The sequence below is a fragment of the Aquarana catesbeiana genome, linkage group LG01 (assembly GCF_042186555.1).
Source record: "Aquarana catesbeiana isolate 2022-GZ linkage group LG01, ASM4218655v1, whole genome shotgun sequence".
NCBI lineage: Eukaryota > Metazoa > Chordata > Amphibia > Anura > Ranidae > Aquarana > Aquarana catesbeiana.
The window spans coordinates 197,065,255-197,085,321 of record NC_133324.1 but is presented as its reverse complement, the minus strand read 5'-3'; the positions used below and the strand labels follow the sequence as shown (position 1 = coordinate 197,085,321).

The 20,067-nt window shown below is 42.8% G+C and overlaps 1 protein-coding gene across 3 annotated transcripts in view; it reads left to right on the top strand.

Annotated features, from left to right (window-relative positions):
• SEMA6A (semaphorin 6A) overlaps positions 1-20,067 on the top strand; it is a 288,045-nt gene that overhangs the window by 248,133 nt on the left and 19,845 nt on the right. The gene's annotated exons all lie outside the window — the stretch shown is intronic.

The window sequence follows — 20,067 nt, the reverse complement described above, 5'->3', positions numbered from 1 at the left end:
AGTCTGATTCCAAGTTTGGCAGAAACTTTATACACATCTTATGTCATTAAAATGATACAGCGTAGGTTGGGGATCCTTGCACAGCAATTTAACAGACTACAATTTGGGACCACAGTCATGTTCTGGTGGCGACTAATGTCTATTGGAATAAGGCACTGGTAAACCTATATATTGTAAACTTACCTGGAAATATAGGCAAAAAAACCCCAAATATATTAAAGGGAGTTTTTTTTTTTGGGGGGGGGGGGGGGGGGTGGCAGAAAAAATATAGCACATGGGACCTCCAAAACCATGGGTACTTTTTACAGCAAATTCCTTGTCAATAGTAGTAGTACAGCCAATTCTTATTTGCACACATCTTATTGGTAGTTAGGCTTCCCATCACGAATAGTAAGGTTGCGTCCTTATCTGAAGTACAGAGCATCCCCAGTTTTGGGGGTTGCAGGCTACTTATATAGCAGATCCAAGGAACCTGGAAGTGGTGTTCCTATGTTGCCTGCCTACAGGTTAGCTAACAGAAAAGAAGAAATACCATCCAGAATGTCTTTTGAAGGCACCACTGTAAAGCATAGGTTTGCTTGGGCTCAGGGTCTGGGACAGGTGCTCCTTCAATCAAAATATATATATATATATATATATATATATATATATATATATATATATATATATATTATATTGTTATACCTTCACTAAATAATGGCCCTTAACATAGGCCTGTCTTATCTTTTTCCCAATTGTGGCTAATGGGTAGATCCAGCACAAGCATTATTCTCTCTATGGAAACAGGAATGACTGGGTTTTACTCTGAAAGGCATTTACCAACATGCCGAAATGTCCAGTACTGCCATTTGCCTAGTCTAGCATTTCTTGTTTTTGTCTGGCTGTGTACAGCCAGCATAATATATCAAGCTTATTCAGCAAAGCAGCACAACGTTCAATAACCCCAGCAGCCAATAGAGAATTATCTTTAAACTGGTCTAGCTTTAGCAGTCTGACATTATTTGCATTCAAGAACAATCTAATATGACAGAACTGCTTACCCATAACACACAGCCTTATGCATCTTGCAACAGCAATTTTTTTTTTTTAATGTAATATTTGAATATTTGCTATATTATTGAATGCAAAAATGCAGTGAAATCTGCACTAAGCACAACAGGATTAGTGATTTAGGAACAGGAATCAGGAATGTATCCAGTTCTCAATGTCCTGCCCCTCTTTGCAGCCCAGCAATGGTAACTGCGTGCATTAAAAAAAAACTGCCGAACAGCTCAGTGATCCTGCCCCTTATGCATTTGGTCATGTGAAAAATTACAGTAACTATTTGGGGAAGCATTGAAGCGCTTAGAACAGCTGTGGAGAATATTTGTTCAACAGTAGTCTGGGGCAATGAGGTGGGAGGAAGCAAGTGTGTTCTACAATTTGTACTGGAACCTGGCAATATGTATCTATGCCACTGATTACCAACATACGAATATACTGAATTGTGCAGAGTATAATATTAAGGCTTTGGTTTGTAGTTGCGAATTCATATACTGTAATACTTGACCACAGGCAAAATATGCAGTGATGTATACTTAACTGCAATTACAGTAAATCGTTTTTGGCTGGCTCAATCTATGATGGAATGTTTTGGGCAAGAATAAAATTGTGCTACTGGTCAGAAGAAGCTTTATGTTTACAGAGTTTCTATGCTTCAGACATAAAACCCTTTGTTCAAGCTATAGAAACAACACTTTCATTACATAGCTCTGCATGACCCTTTCTCTATTCAGCTCAGCTAAGCGCTGTTTGCATCTAAAATTGCCCTATAACATAACCCCATAAGAATTTAAGAAATATATGACTTTTCTATGAAGAGAAACTTGGGGATTAAGGCCCCTTTCACACTGGGGCGGTTTGCAGGCGTTTTTGCGCAAAAAATAGCGCCTGCAAACCGCCCCTAAACAGCCTCCGCTGTTTGTTCAGTGTGAAAGCCCGAGGGCTTTCACACTGAAGCAGTGCGCTGGCAGGAGAAGAAAAAATCTCCTGCGAGCCGCATCTTTGGAGCGGTGTATTCACCGCTCCTGCCCATTGAAATCAATGGGACAGCGCAGCTATACCGCGGTAATACCGCAGCTATAGCCGCGCTATACGAGGGGTTTTAACCCTTTTTCAGCCGCCAGCGGGGGGTTTAAAACCGCACCGCTAGCGTCCGAATACCGCGGTAAAACAACGCTAAAAATAGCGCTGTTTTACCGCCGACGCCCCCTACCGCCCTAGTGTGAAAGGGGCCTAAGTTGCTCCCAATGCCTTTACTTGCCAGAAACATATATGCAAATTACAGTATATGTTAAAATTTTACTCTGTGTGAGCTGAGCAGGTTTGGAATAGGCCTGAACCAGGAAACAAAACCTCAGCATCCATAATGCAACAGGAGCTTTCTTCCTTTGAAAATGCATTACGGCAATTTCAGGAGAACATTATAATAAATTAAGCCTCCGCATAGGCTTAAGTTTGAAGTGCATACCAAGCCAAAAGCTTTTTTATGTTTGAGTGGGGATGGGTTAGAGCTCCCACATTTTTGTTATACACTTTAAGGGGTTAACGAATTTGGAGTCTGACTACGTATTGTATTAAGGAAAGTTTTTTTTTTTTTTTTTTTTGTCTTTGGAAACCATATAAAGAAATGCAGGCCAAAATGTTTTGTGTTGTACTTTTACAGTAGATAGCCTCAGACTTGTCAGGATAGCTGTAGATGTGGTTCCAGTTAACCAAAACATTTATGAAACTCTAAGTACTACTTTTTCAAAGACTTCACTACAGGAGGCTTGTCAGCTAAACATGTTAGCCATCGTAATGTAATACCTTCTAAGCTGCCATTTCTGACCCAGTATCCCAAATAATTCTTATTGCCTGGCTCTTAAGCGGTTTGCATAATGATTTGGGACACATAAGCAAATGATAAATTCTAACCTTTCTTTGACTTTCAGTGGTTAAATGCTTGTTCTGGATCTGTGATATAGAAGTGTTGAAGCATTGGTCATGGTAATAGGATGGGCCCAGTTACTTTAAAACCAGCAACAGTTAAATGTTCTGCTGATGATTGTCTTATGCCCCGTACACACGGTCGGACTTTGTTCGGACATTCCGACAACAAAATCCTAGGATTTTTTCCAACGGATGTTGGCTCATACTTGTCTTGCATACACACGGTCACACAAAGTTGTCGGAAAATCCGATCGTTCTAAACGCGGTGACGTAAAACACATACATCGGGACTATAAACGGGGCAGTGGCCAATAGCTTTCATCTCTTTATTTATTCTGAGCATGCGTGGCACTTTGTCCGTCGAATTTGTGTACACACGATCGGAATTTCCGACAACGGATTTTGTTGTCGGAAAATTTTATAGCCTGCTCTCAAACTTTGTGTGTCGGAAAATCCGATGGAAAATGTGTGATGGAGCCTACACACGGTCAGAATTTCCGACAACAAGGTCCTATCACACATTTTCCATCGGAAAATCTGACCGTGTGTACGGGGCATTATAGTTTGATACTAGATCAAAGTCTAAAACATCCTAAAATGCAAATTCTTTTGTTAGAGGTTAGACTCTCCTTTGTCTAATTATCATCTAGTTATCTTGGTGTATTTAAAAGAAGCAGTACAATTACACCCATCTTGATTTCCACCTTAGTGTTTGAACGTTGCAGTGAAAGATCATTGTAATATGTAATCCAAGGTTTTCACCAAGCAACAGTCAGTCACCAATCATCAAATTACTATTTCAACTATTCCAGATCCTGTGGGATTGTCCCAGGATTTCACCAAAATTCCAGTGTCCCAGGGGTCTAGAACATGTACTGATTCCAAGTTCCAGCACCTCACAGCTGAAAAGGTGAGTGTTAAAATGGACAGGGATGAGGGTGTTTGGATGCAGGTTCTCCATGCATGCACACTCGCCTTCTTTTGTTATATATTCAGCTGCAGTCAGCCTCCTCCAAAGCCAGCATCAGTGGGGTGCAGAACACAAGCAAAACTTCCCCTATGCTATCTGTAGCATCCCCACCACCAAAAATAATGTATGCTAGGAGGACCAAACTCACTGCCCCTTGCTGAGAGCTCACTGGAGCCACCTACTTTGCACCCTCCTCCTTATATCCATTAGGTCTCCCAGCAGCTGCTGGCTTCCAAAGCTTCATCTCCCAGTCTGTGCTCATTTCAGGCTGTGCTTGCAGAGAACTCTGTGCATGGCCTTTTCTGCACAAGCTGGGCAGCACAGCCTGCAAGGAGGTGAGACTGGTACAGACCTGGAAACCAGAGCTGTAGAAGCCAGCCACCATTGGGAGACCTAGTTTATGGAGGAGGAGCCAGTACTCCAGTCAATAGTCTACCTGTGTATATTGCAAGGAAGTGTTATGAGCTTGGGCTGCTTACTTCAAGTGAGGTGCTCTGCAGCCAGCAGGAGTGAAAGCCCTCTAGCAGTCTCAGTAAACTACAGTAGTGGACCCTACACAACAGGCAAGTGGGAAACAAGGCAGGGACAGCCATCCAGCCTACAGCCAATAATAAGTACAATTAAAGGCTTTGCCCTTCTTGCTGTTCTTTATATCACATATTGTGCCATCCTATACATCTCATACTGTGAGCTGATCTCTTAACTCTGTATGTTATCCTGTTCATGACATACTGTGGTCAGCTCCTTCACTCCTTACTCCATCAAACATGGCAGCATGCGGGGCAGAGACAGACAGCATCAAGTGGCCCTGCGATATGGGGCCCCAATATCGGTTTGGAAAATGTCAAGCACTTTTCTGCAGCAGAGAATTACATTTTCCGAACCAACTTTGAGGCCCCTTTTCTCGGGGCCACTTGGTGCTAGGATATGTTGTAGTGGTAGTTCCACTGGGTTTGCACACACAATTTGGGGAACCTAGTACCAAGTGGCCCCGAGATACGGGGCCCCAAATTCGGTTTGGAAAATGTCATTCTCTGCTGCAGAAAAGTGCTTGACTAGAGTATAAGCCGAGGGGGGCATTTTCAGCACAAAAAAAGTGCTGAAAAACTCGGCTTATACTCGAGTATATACGGTACATTTTATTTGTGTACAGCATTGTCAGTAAGACCAAGCGGCGCAAAAGGGCCGCTTAATCAGCTGGGTCTTTCAGTGTGGAAAGCAGCCTTAAACATGTGGCTTAATTAGCAAGTATCAAGCCTCATCCAGATTTCAAGGTATTCTCCCTTGGAATTTGTTGTGAGGTCACAGATGAATAGCCAGACAAAAGCAAAAAGACGAAAATTAAATGTACTGTTTGAATATGTATTTCATCCAGCATTTTGAATAGTTAGTTTTATAGAGGCAAAAAAATTTTGCGCAATCAATAATAATCCAAAGTGTTTACTTCTATTCCTATGCTGCTGCTTACACCAATGTTTCTCAACTCCAGTCCTCAAGTACCCCAAACAGGTCATGTTTTCAGGCTCTCCATTATTTTGCACAGGTGATTTGATCAGTTTCACTGCCTTAGTAATTACCACAGCTGTTTCATCTGAGAGAAATCCTGAAAACATGACCTGTTGGGGGTACTTGAGGACTGGAGTTGAGAAACCTTGGCTTACACTACATTGTTCCACACACCTCCAATCATAAATATAAAATCATATCGTGCAGCGCTGCCCCAAAAAAATTCTGGTATATAAATCGTAATGTTCCACATGCTGGAAAATCTCTACTTTATTTGAAATAGTAAAAAAAAAAAAAATTCATGTGCTAATAAACATTTCCTAGAATTAACACATGTAATGTCACCACGTGTGTCAGTGATATAGAAGTCCCACTATATATGCGGTCCTCTTTATGTTGCCTTGTGTCCCTCCACGTGGAGGAGAGCTTTCTGCGAGGAAGGGTGCCAATATGGTGGAACCTGTGTGGCCCCTAACAAGTGTGCCTGTCCTCCTGGATTTACCGGAGCCCACTGTGAGAAAGTGATTGAGAGAGCCCTGAATGTGGTTGCTGCGTATTGGAATCAAGCTGTGCTTTATACTACATGCTTTCCTTGATCCTCTGTAATGGGGGATCACGGTCATCTGATAAGAAGTGAATTCTCCTATTTGGTGGATTCAGCTCGATCTTTTTTCTAATAACGTTTGGAGCTGCGATTGCATTTAAGCATGGACTTCATCGATTGAATTTTGAGCACGGGGGATTTTATATGGATGTACATTGTTGGACTTTATTGGTTTTTAGAAACACTGGTGGACTTTTTTTACTATATTTATTTATAATTCTTACAATTAATGATTATGTTTTATATAATAATGATAATTTTTTGAGCACTGGTGGGGTATATATTGATCAATTATCTCTTATGATCTAAAGGTTTAGCGCAATTCTAATTTTTCTTACTAGATTTTCACTGTGTTAATTTTATACAGGAGAGTTGCAGCTTCCGACTAAGTGTTTTTTTGTTTTTTTTGGAATTTAATTTTATCATTCATTTTCATTGCGCAGTTTTTCACACGTTTTTCTATATACAGTATATACCATACACTTTTTGTGGTCCTAAATAGGTGCTCAAAAAGAAAATGAAAGCCATCATACTTTTCCACTTAAAATATTATCCTAATTTTATTAAATATTAAAAACGCACAATATACAATGCACAAAACTGGTGCACTAAAGAGAAAAATTGCATATACTGGTCCCTTAAGGGTTATGTTTGTGCTACCGTGCTTTGGCCAAACAATCTTACTTTTAGTTTATAGCGTAGTGATGTCACTGGTTCTGCCCCTTGCACATTGCGCCAATTACATGGCTTCCTCAGAGGGTGTTTTACAGGATATACATTATACATTTTTCTTTCATTCAACCAGCATGTTGAATGAAAAAAATGTTCTGATTCCCCCATCCATGCATTCAAGGTGCAGCACTATTCATCAGAATACCATGATCAGCGTTGCCAGCTATAGCACTGATCGTCCGGTAAAAGCCTGACGGCCTGGTTGTACACTGGATTGGTAGATTGACTTATGTACAACAGCTAGCCTATATATGAATTGAAATTTGGTTGGTCGCTGCTGAACTGGCTAAAATTTGATTCATGTTTGGCCGGCTTAACCACTTGCCGCAAATCGCCGTAGCTGTACGTCGGTACTTTGATGCTAAATACCGGAGATATGGCAACAGCTAGCTGTCATAACCCTGGTATTTTCAGAAATGGTGGGCGGTCCTCTTGGTAATAGTTAAAAGTGGTCTCTGCGGCCCCCTCCTTCCTCCTGAGTGCCCCTACAGCAAGCATGGGAGTACCCTAGCCAAGATACTGCTCTGTGTGTCCATTCAGACATGGAGCCACGTCTCGACTTTATCCTGCCCCCCTTGCTCATTGGCTCAATAAATTCAATTTGACGGCAGTGGGAACTAATTGGGCCCGCCTGCTGTCTCAGCCAATGAGGAGAGAGAGTCCCGGACAGCTGAATCTCTCGTGCAACATCTCTGGATTGAGATGGGGCTCGGGTAACTATTAGGGGGGCTACTGCACACAGGTTTTTTATATTAATGCATAGAATGCATTAGGTTAAAAAACCTTCTGAATTTAGAACCACTTTTAAGTCTTCTGGGTTGAGATCATAGCCTTAACTGTAAGATATTCACTTTTTGCTCTTGAACAGCTCCACTGTCCTGATGCCTTTGTTTAAGATCATTGTCCTGCTACAATATAACTCTTGTTCAATTTTTGTTTTAGCAAGCTGGAAAATGTTCTTTTGTAGTATTTCCTTAAACTTTGCACTATCCATTTTTCTTTCAGTTTTGACAAAATTCCAGGAGCCCATTCATAACAATAGCCATACAGCTGCTTTTCAGGGAAAATAAATACTCTGGCACATTTTTAAAGAACAGTGTTGTGCTTTACAAATGTGCTTTGTGCTTCCTTAAGCTAGCAAAAGCCCCATTTATTCGAATGAAAGTCAAAAGTGCTAGGAGCAGGAGGAAACATGCCACATGTATTTGACAGTTCATATTATTATTATTATTATTATTATTATACAGGGTTTGTATAATGCCAACAGTTTGCATCACGCTTTACAAAATAGAGACAGAAGTAAACAACAATACATCATGACTAGATAACCGAAAACTCCTCCCTGAACAGTTATACAGAGAACACAGGCAGGCACCACATTCTAAATTTTATGAATAAAATGGAAATATGGGTACCGCTCTTTGTTTTGAATTGGCCTCTCAGTCCCTCCACCATATTTCAATATAGGTGAGCTGTGGTGGATTTTTAGCATCAGGGCTTTCGTCAGCTGGACCATGGTGGAACTCTATTTAGCCACCTCTGGCACTGCCCCTGTGTTCACCACTTACTACTGTCACTTGTAAATGCAGAAACCCAGCTTCTGTGTTTTACAAGTGACAGCGCACTGCTCCCGACAGTCTACCACAAAACTCCTCCCTGCCACTACACTCAGAGTGGCAGCTGCTCTGCTGCAGTGTGTTCACAAACGGGAGGGAGAGCATTGCACACTGAGCTGCAGCCTGTTGCCCAGATGCCAACACCCCCGTGGGATGATCCCACTGCTGCTGCTGGCCAGAGGGGAAAGATCAAGCCACAAATGAGTGCCCTCAGTGCACTGTTAGAGTAAAACAAGCCACGGGAACTGGGAGAGGTGCTTTTTACAGGCAGTGGAGGGAAGTGTGTGAACAAATGAAGGCTGTGGGGTGTAGAGGTCATAACTCAGGAGAGGTGCAAATGTGAGATGTGTATGGGGGATGCAGAGGAAGAGTGCTGCAAAGTTTGAAGGGGGGGGGGGTTGCAAAAATGAGCTGTGGAAGATGGGTGCAGAAGTGAGCTGTGGCAGGGTACACTTTGGCTAGAGCTGCGCTGTGGAAGAGAAGACTTGTGTGGAAATTCAGAGACAAGTTGTGGACAGGGGGGGTGGTGCAGCGGTGAGTTGTGGACAGGGTTACAGAGATGGCCTGTGGACAGTTGCGCACGAGACTGCGGAGTTGAGTTGTGGATGGGGGTGCAGAGTTGAGCTGTAGACAGACGTGGTGTAGAAGCAAGGTACAGATTAGGGATGCAGGGGTTATGGATGGGAGATGTAGAGGTGAGCTGTGGATGTCCATGCAGAAGTTGAGCTGTAGATGGTGGGGTGCAGAGGTGAGCTTTGGACAGGGGTGCAGTGGTTGGCTTTAGATTGGGGTGCAGAGATGAACCATGCCCCTTTAAGACCCCCCCACTATTGTGCAATTTGTTCACACCACCCTATGATGTGCCACACTGCTTTCTTCCCTCACATGGGGGATGGGATAGGTGAGTTCCTGCACCTATTCTCTGACAAAAAAAAAGCCCTGGCATACATAATATATTATATATAGAAAGTCCTGCAAGCCTCCTCTACTTATGAATTGCCTAAAATGGCACTATATACCAGCTGCAAGCATTAAACACGTCTCATAAAGCCATGCAGATAAAAGCAAAAATAAATATATATGCTGCGCTTCCAAATAGACTCTACACATTAAGTATATGCAATAACCTAGGTGCAGATATGCATGTGAAATGCACACAATAATTGCAGTCTGTGCTGACGGTAGAAAAGTGACAGTAGTGCAACAAATAAATATAAATTCTTAAAAATGACTATAAAGTGCTGTAATGTGCATCCATGTGATAAATAATTATATAAAAATTAATGTCCATAAGATCATGTAGTGGACCTAATCCACTAAAGAAAGAAAGAAATAAAATAAAAAGTGCTCCTTTGTGCATATGTGACATCCAATTAAATCAATTCAAAAGTGCTTTTAAAGTCCATGCGATTTGAAAAATGCTGTGAAGGCAATCCAAAGTATCACTCAGGTGCTCCCCCCTAGGTAATAGACACTCACCTCAAAGCGTGTGACTTTGCATTTAAGCTCAGTCAATAAACGCGTATCAACCATCTCTGGGGCTCTACAGATTTAGCAAAGCTCCTGGACCCATTAGCACAGTACCTTGGATTGATAAAAAAGGAACTGGATGGTGTAATATCATTTAAACAGTTTTATTAATCACATGAACCCCCCCTGTGGGGTACTCGCTAAATTTTTCTGTTCCTTTAAAATGATTACTGGCCTTTCAGAAGTCATCTGGTTTGGACTTTTGGGAAACAAAATTTGTTTCTGAATAGTAAGGAGAATTCTCCTCCTGATAGCATGCTTTACATTTTTGACAGCTGACTTTTACTTTTTTAACTTGAATAAGGCTCCATGCATAGTGGGCTTAAAAAAAAAAGTCTTATCTCGGGAGTAAAAAACGCTCATATAGAGCATTATTTGTCTAGATGAGTTTTAGAAGAGTTTTATGTTTTTTTTCTGCCACTAAGCTCCAATCAGAAACGCAAACCAGAAGGTTTTTCTTTCCTGCCTCTAAACGTTGAGCTCAAAATATGCCTGTAATCGTCCTAATGTGCATTGACACATAGGATAACATTGAGTAGCTTGTTTTTTTTTTCTTCAATATTTTTTTATTGGCATATTTCAGTAAAGGAAACATACATTGTGCACAATGTACATCGATTAAATTTCAACGCTTATAATCATACATTTAGATACAGAAGTATGTAGTAATAGAGATATTAACAGATATACACATCAACATAACAGAACTTGTGCAACAGAAATAGGCCATTGAGCTTTATGGTTATTATCCCTCCTGGCAACCCCTTTGGGATCTCTTTTGTTGCCCGGGAGGAATATGTCCGTCTTGGTGTACGAGTATAGCCTACCTCTATCCCACATGAGGGCACTAGGATTTAACTGATTGTTAACTCATGACTGTAAGAATGTCATATAAACTGGTCAAAGGAATTTCGCTGCTCCTGACCACCGTTCCGACAGTAGCCATAGTTTCTTGCATTTTGCTATGTGGCCACCACTAGATGCCATTGTCGTTTCATAACTATAGTGTAGGTGTACTAGCTCCAGAGTTTGCTCAACAGAAGGTACCCTATCTGTTTTCCATAATCTGGTAATGGACAGTCTGGCTGCTAGTAAAATGTATGTTATCACATGTCTACCTTGGTGGGATTGTGCGTCTATGTTAAGATTTAGGATTGCTAATTCTGGCTTTGGGATTATATCTTGGGTTGATAAGTCCGACAGTACGCGGAAAATGTCGGCCCAGTATTTTCTGATGCGTGCACATTGCCACATTATGTGGAACAGGTCTCCTTTAGCCATCATGCATCTCCAGCATGTGTCAGGAGTTTTTGAGCTGAATGTTGCCAGTTTAGACGGGGTTAAATACCATCTAAAGGACAGTTTTTGGGTGAGTTCCCAGAGTTCTGAGCATTTTGTGGTTTTGTAAATTGACTGTAGAGCTGTTTGCCATTGACTTTCAGTATATGTGTGCCCCACATCCTTTTCCCAGTGAATGTGGGAAGATGTTTTAGTGAAGAGAAGTTTTTGATGAAGGATATTATAGATTAACGATATCCCTTTCCGTTTAGGGAATGTGGCTGTCAAGTGTTCCCATACTTTCGGATGGACCGTGTATATAGAGGGTGTGAGTGTCGCTATACAATGCTTCATTCTGATATAGGAAAAGAAGTCTATTGGTGTCAGTTTAAATTCTGTTTGTTGGATAGGGAAAAATTTTATTTTATTGCCCAGGAGTAGGTCTTGTATGTATTTGATGCCCTTTTTTGTCCATTGCTGTAGAGGTAAGTCAGGGGAGATTTGATGTAGGGATTCAAGTGGGATTGGTATCTGTGGAAGGTTAGGGTAGGTATTGCTGTTTATGATTAATTTTTTCCAGGCATGTGCCGTCACTAACATAGTGGGGGATAGTGTAGAAGGTAGTTTAGGAATGAAGGGTGTACTCATCACCCAGCATTTCAAATTAGGGCGGGTCAGTGACTGATTTTCTATTATACTCCACAATTTACTTGGGTGTGGTTGGAACCACTCAGTAAGCTGTTCCAATACCGACGCAGTGTGGTAATCTTCAAATTCAATGGTTCCAGAACCTCCCGCTAGCTTATGTTTTAAGAGTTTAGAGTGGGCACACCGAGGTTTAGATCCTTTCCATATGCATTTGTTGAACAATATGTGAAGGGATTTAAAGAAGTACTTGGGTAAGGGAACGGGGATAGTTCGAAATAAATAGAGGATTTGTGGCAGGTGGATCATTTTGAAAGCCGCTAATCTGCCTGACCAGGATTTTTCTTGTTTAAGCATGGGTTGAGTTTCAGTTTGCAATTTAATAAGGAGTGGTGTATAGTTAGCCGAGAAGAGGTGTTTAACCACTTCCCGCCCTATAGCGGATTGACGTCCGGGAAGTGGTTCTGTTATCCTGACTGGACGTCATATGACGTCCAGCAGGATAACATGCCGCAGCGCACCCTGACACACCGCTACACTGCAGGATAACATGCCGCAGCGCGTCTGACACACCGCTACACTGATCTTGGTAAAAAGCCTCCGGCGCAGGCTCTTTACCACGTGATCAGCCGTGTCCAATCACGGCTGATCACGCTGTCAATAGGAAGAGCCGTTGATCGGCTCTTCCTCACTCGCGTCTGACAGACGCAAGTAGAGGAGAGCCGATCGGTGGCTCTCCTGGCAGGGGGGGTCTGCGCTGATTGTTTATCAGCGCAGCCCCCCCGCAGATCACCACACTGGACCATCAGGGATCGCCACTAGGACCACCAGGGAAGGGGCAACATGTGGATGGCCAGGTATGTACCCCATGGCCATCCACATGTGCCCAGTGTGCCAAATCTGTGCCAATCAGTTCCCACAAATGGGCACTGATTGGCACAATTATGTTGCAGTGATGCCCAGCAATGCCACCCTTAGGGGCATCACTGCAAATAAGCAATGCCATCAGTGCCACCCATCAGTGTCCATTCATGCCACCTGTCAGTGCCCATCCGTGCCCATCAGTGCCCATCTATCAGTGCCCATCCGTGCCCATCTGTGCCAACTATCAGTGCCACCCATAAGTAACCATCAATGCCACCTACGAGTGCCCATCAGTGCCACCTATGAGTGCCCATCAGTGCCACCTATAAGTGCCCATCTGTGCCACCTATGAGTGCCCATCAGTGCCGCATACCAGTGCCACCTATCAGTGCCCATCAGTGCCCGTCAGTGCCACCTCATCAGTGCCACCTCATCTGTGCCCGTCAGTGCCGCCGTATCAGTGCCCGTCAGTGCAGCCATATCAGTGCCTGTCATTGAAGAAGAAAACGTATTTATTTACAAAAAGTTTTAACAGAAACAAAGAAAAACGTGTTTTTTTTTTCAAAATTTTCGGTCTTTTTTTATTTGTTGCGCAAAAAATAAAAACCGCAGAGGTGATCAAATACCACCAAAAGAAAGCTCTATTTGTGGGAACAAAATGATAAAAAATTTGTTTGGGTACAGTGTAGCATGACCGCGCAATTGTCATTCAAATTGCGACAGCGCTGAAAGCTGAAAATTGGTCTGGGCGGGAAGGTGTCTAAGTGCCTGGTATTGAAGTGGTTAATCGATCTAGTGAGTTGGATTCCAAGGTATGAGATACTTTTATCTGCCCAGGCGAAGGGGAATTGGACTTGTAACAAGTTTTTTGTTGCGGCGTCTATTTTCAAGTCTAAGATATGGGATTTAGTAGTATTTAATTTATAGTAAGAGATTTCTCCAAACCAGTGAAGTAATTTGTGGGCTTCAGCTAGGGAAGAAGTTGGGTTAGTTAGAATTAGGATGACATCGTCCGTGAATAGGCTTATTTTATGTGAGGTGCTACCTATCTTTAATCCCGTGATCAGCGGATTTGAGCGTACATGTTCCGCTAGAGGTTCCATCAGCAGATTAAAGATAAGAGGTGACAGGGGGCATCCTTGGCGTGTACCGTTAGTTATGCTAAATGGTTGGGACAGCATGTCAGCCAAGTATATTTGTGCAGATGGATTGGAGTAAAGAGCCATAATTGCCTTATAAATGTTGTCTCTGAATCCAAATTTAAGAAGTATTCTCTGTAGATATAACCAATGGACTCTATCAAACGCCTTCTCTGCGTCCAAAGAAAGCAGCAGAGAAGGCGTTCCGGTAGTTTCTGCATGGTGTATTAAATTAATCATACGCCTAGTGGCTTCTGGTGCTTGTCTCCCCTTGGTGAAACCTGACTGATCTACATCTATGAGGAAAGGCATGATCTCTAATAATCGTCTAGCAATATATTTAGCATAAAGTTTTACATCTAGGGATATAGGACGAAAGTTCTGAGGTGAGGTCGGTTCTTTCCCTGGTTTTGGGAGTGTAATTATAAGAGCACTTAATGATTCTTTGACAAACATGGAAGAGGAGGCCGCTGTGTTACAAAATTGGGTGAGGTATTGTATCAGTGTTTTAGAGAATTGTTTAACCGGTTCAATACAGGGCGTTTTCACCCCCTTCCTTCCCAGACCAATGTTTAGTTTTCACCGCTGTCGCATTTTAAACGACAATTGCGCGGCCCTGCGATGTTGTACCCAAACAAAATTGACGTCCTTTTTCCCCCACAAATAGAGCTTTCTTTTGGTGGTATTTGATCACCTCTGCGGTTTTTATTTTTTGCGCTATAAACAAAAGAAGAGTGACAATTTTGAAAAAAAACACTATTTTTTTACTTGTTGCTATAATAAATATCCCAATTTTTTTTTTTTTAAAAACTCATTTTTTCCTCAGTTTCGGCTGATACGTATTCTTCTACATATTTTTGGTAAAAAAAATCGCAATAAGCGTATATTGATTGGTTTGCGCAAAAGTTATAACGTCTACAAAATACGGGATAGATTTATGGCATTTTTTTTTTTAATTATTTTTTTTACTAGTAATAGCAGCGATCGCAATTTTTTTTTCGTGTCTGCGACATTATGACGGACACATCGGACACTTTTGACACAGTTTTTGGGACCATTCACATTTATACATCGATCAATGCTATAAAATTGCATTGATTACTGTATAAATGTGACAGGCAGTGAAGGGGTTAACCACTAGGGGGACACAAGGGGTTAAATGTTTCCTAAAGGAGTGTTTCTAACTGTAGGGGGTGGGGACGTACAAGGGGAGGAGACCGATCAGTGTTCCGCTGTACTGGGAACACAGATCGGTCTCCTCTCAACTGACAGGACGTGGATCTGTGTGTTTACACACACAGAACCACGGTCCGGCCCGGTTAACGGGCAGTCGCGGGTGCCTGGCGAACATCGCGGCCGCCGGGCACACGCAATGGGTCCCGAGCAACGCGGCGGGCGCGCGCGCCCCCTAGACGGCCGGGAAGCCCAGGCCGTCATATGACGTCCACCCAGGATGGGAGATCCCATCTGTGGATGTCATATTACTATGGCCGGGTAGGGAAGTGGTTAAAGTATTCCCCTGTTAAGCCATCAGGACCCAGTGCTTTCCCCGATGGTAACGCAGAGATTGTTGCGAGAATTTCCTGGTCAGTGAAGAGGGCGTTTAGGAAGTGTAGTTGGGATTCGGTCAACTGAGGGAGTGTGATTCGGTGCAAGAAGTCGTCAATGTTTTCACTGGAGGGTTGATTCGTAGTAACGTCGTTTCTAAGGTTATAGAGGTCGCTGTAGTAATCACTAAACGCGTTGGTTATATCTTGCGGGTTAGTCAGTTTCTTATTAGTTTGTGGGTGAATCAAATGGGATATCTTAGTTTTGGTTCTTTTACCCTTTAGACATTGTGCCAGTCGTTTGCCTGCCTTATTAGATGTGGAGTAAGATACTGCTTTAAGTTTTCGTTGCATATGTTCGAATGAGTTGAGTAACGTCCTTAATTCCTGTCTAAGAGTGAGTAGTTGGGCCAGTAGGGTGGAATTCAGTTTGGATTTGTGGGCTATCTCAAGGTTAGTAATTTGTAATGTCAATTCATCAATGCGCTGAGTTTTTTTCTGTTTACAGATAGAACTTAATTTCTATAATACACCGCGGATCACTGCCTTATGTGCATTCCACACCACGACAGGATCACCCACTGAGCCTCCGTTAATGTCAAAGTATTCTGTCAGTTGATTTTCAATTTCCGATGAGTAGGTTGGATGTTGTAATACGTAATTGTTTGCTCGCCATAGGAACACATTCCGCTAGTGACTTGTGTCATCAATGGAGATTGTGATCGGGGTGTGGTCTGACCATGTCATGGTGTGGATCGCAGAAGCACTAATTTTTTGTAACAAGCACTTATCAGTAATAAACATATCCAATCTTGAGTACGATTTATGATGCGGGGAAAAGTAGGTATAGTCCTTTTCAGAACCATGATGACATCGCCACACATCATAAAGATCCTGTGAATGGAGGAAACTTTTCAGTGGGGACTCTCGTCTTTTACTTGCTGAGGTGGTATCCATGTGCACATCCGCTACTATATTGAAGTCTCCACAGATCAGCAGATGTCCTTGTTTGACTGCTTGGGCCTTTCGTAAGGTTCGTCTAATGAATCGCATTTGGTTGACGTTCGGTGCGTAAACATTCAGAATGGTATATGTGACCTTATTTAGAGTGCCGATTAAGAGAATGTATCTGCCTTGGGGGTCTGATATAGCTTGGGTCAGGTGGCAGTCCACTGTGTTTTTTATGGCGATGAGAACCCCTTTTGTCTTGGACTCAGAGGTAGCATGGTAAATATGGGAGTACTTGTTGTGACAAAGAGCTGTCGATTTGGGTACGAGATGTGTCTCTTGAACACATACGACATCGCTTTTCAGCTTGTCAGCCGTTTGCCAAAGGGAGTGTCTTTTTGCCGGGTGGTTTAGTCCTCTGGCATTGATTGATACTATGGTAAGTGGCATATTCGTAGGTTGGGGACGTGTTAGGTGGGATGCATAACACTTACAGTTAGTAGAAGTCCGACTGTAGATTTAGGTGGTGAAGGTTATTCGTTGATGCGGTATCTATGGATACGGAGGTTTCGTAGGTGTGCAGGCTTGATACTCTAGTAGCAAGAAAAATAAGATGGCAAAAAACAAAAAGTCAAATCAAAGTGTGCTAACAGTTGCAGAGCTGGTGATTTCCAGCTGGTTATGCTATACTTGTATAATAAGGAGCGGCAGAAGGCAGCTGAATCAGCTATGCCACAATGGGGGAAACAAGAGTCAGTAACAGAGGAAGAGTGGTATTGGACACTAAGCAGTGAGCAGTGAGGAAGAAAGTTAGTGGATATATTGGCCCCATTATACTCAGGTATGAAAGTTGTGTTGATAACCATTGGGGTCTTGGTACCGGCGACGTTGCGGATCCTTTCTTTGCGGTAAGGGTGGGATCCCTTCGTTGAGGGGTTCTAGGATGATGCCCCATTCATGTAGGAGTCGCATACCCTTCTTCAGATCTGTAACAGTGTGAGTGGCGCCATTTTTGGAAATGATCAGAGTCGCTGGATAACGCCACTTGTACACAATTTTGTGATTATGGAGACCTTTCGAGATTGGGTTTAGGTTCCTCCTAAGTTGGAGTGTATATTTGGATAAATCAGGAAACAGCTGTAATCTCATATGGACGTGGCAGTGGCATTTTGGACCGGGCTTCTGACATCAATTTTTCCTTTATGTGGAAAAAATGGACCCGCATTAACACATCTCGTGGTATGGAAGCTGCGAGGTGAGGAGGTTTGGAGATCCTGTGGATCCTGTCGATAATAAGGTCTCTAGGCGACACATCAGGTAGGATAATATGCATGAGATCTCTGGCGTATTTTAAAAGGTCTGCAGGTGGGATATTTTCAGGGACCCCCCTTAGCTTGACATTATTGCATCTAGAGCGGTCTTCCAAATCGGCCAACTTGGCCCTGACCCATTCCTGCTCCTCTTTAACTTCTGTGTATTTGTTAATCAGATCATTCACAGTGGATCTACAATCCGACATACCCCTCTCTATGGTAGTAACTCTGTGATCCATATTTGTCATTTCTGTAGTAAATTTGTGGAACAGGGAAGAGAGATCTGTTATTAAAGAAGTTTGTAGGGACATTAGCATGTCCTTAAGTGTCGTGTCCATTACCGGATGCCCTGTAGTGGGGAATGATGCCATGGAGTTGTGTAGGGCCTGGTTGGATTGCAGTGGATGAAAAGCCTGGGCCTCAATTAATTGCTGAGGTGGCTGCTGAGGTGATTGCTGGCGTGGAGCATCCATCTGCATCCTCGCTTTAGCTGGGCTGCTGGTGAGGGGGTCAGTGTCATTATCTTGGGCAGGAGACAGGGGAGCCTCTGCGGTGTCTATTTCTCCCTGAATCTCGTCAGGGAGATCTGTGTAAGCCTGCCGCGGCCCGGCCGAGCCGCCGCCATCTTGGGCCCCACTGACCTCTATCTCCGGCGGGAACATCAGTTTAGTAAGCTTTTTCGGCGTGTGGTCTCCCAATCTCTTGCGGGACATGGTCGGCTGGTGTGCTGGGAGTTCCCCCAGACGACGTCTAAGAAGACAAAATGCATCGGGTAGGACCCCACTGTCGCCACTGTTCTACAGCGCTGTTTTTAATGGATCTACATGCGAGTGTATATCTTCATTTTTAATAAATTCTACTTTTGTATACGGATTCACACTATGTGGCCGTTCCTTCTTTTTTTCCACTTGTCACCACCATCACTTGGTTTTTAACATTGTTCCGAGGGATACAACAACGTGTGGTTCATTCCATATACTTCGCCCCTCCGGGTTTCTGGCATCGTTTTGAGGGACACAGCAACTTGTGGGTCATTCCATAAACATCACCCCTCTGGGCCACCTACAGCCACTCACCACCTAAGCCTTATCCGACCCAACTCGGCGTACGCCCCCTTGGGTCCATCCAATCTGGTAAGCCTCTTCATTTTTGGTGGTGGTTTGTCTGTCTTCACTTCAGATGTCTCATATTTCTGCTTGAAGTGTTTAGTTCCTGAAGACTCCTTATTAACATACATACGGATGACTTTTTCGCATCATTTACATTTGGAACTGTCGGTTTAACGTTCTTTACATTGGACGTTTTAATATTTCAATAGCGCTACACTTATTGTGGTTTACTTTCTGGTATACATCTTGTTGGTCGTGTTAGCTGCTTGTTTCTTTCCAGGGCAGCGCAGAATTAATTTGCATATATTTTCCTGGTGTGCTGGGAGTTCCAGGAGGGAATTTGGTACCGAATGGCATTGTGTAGCAGGCCTGAGTTGTTCCGGTATACTTCCTCACTGAGGAGCTGTCCCACTAGGCGTCCATCTTCCTCTGCGGTTAGCCACGCCCCCCCCCCCCCCCATTGAGTAGCTTCTACAAGCAGAACACTAAACTCCTGAAGCAATGTTTTTCAAGCCAGTGTGCATGGAGCCTAAAGATCCCAAAAGCCCAAACTTTTAATGTTTTAAATAGAGGGGGGGGGGGGGGGCCTCCTAAAGCCCCTAAAGCACCTAAAAGGTATGTCTGTAACCCTGTGGGGTAGATTTGCTGTCTCTACTAGGAAAAAAGTGAGGGAATATCTACAAGTTTACAATTGTCATAGCAGGTGAGGGGATTTTTTTTCAGCAGGGAGATCTGTTCTGATGACAGAGCGGGTTTGTACTCTTGTCCTGTTGTGTCTCTGAGACTGGGAGTAAAAGGGAATCTTTATTATGAGACACAAAAAATCCATGACAGGGGTTTTAAACTTTTCCTATTCTATCCATAAGAAAAAAAAAAGCATTTTTGCTTTAGGTATTCTTTTAACTGTGAGGGTTTCCAGCTCTGCGCACCTGCTGTGGCCGATATATTTTTACACTTTCTGCTGTATTTATTTCTGTTATGGGGAATAGAATAAAGAGATGCAGAAACACCCAAAACTCTCAGCTTATAGGAAGAGAAAACATGGCAGAAAGATTTTTCCACTGGGGTATACAAGAAATATTAGAAGCCGTGCACAGATGGAGCCAACCAGGCTCATATAACTAAATTACTATTTTTGTGTACACCATCCCTCTATTTTTTTTTTTTTAAACATAATGCAATATCATATCAAAACAACTATTATTTTACTGCTTTGTTCTAAAATTATATAATGGCACTGCTGAGGATAAATTGGCTTTATTTAGCTTGGTGTTCTTTCCATTTCTGTATTTTCCT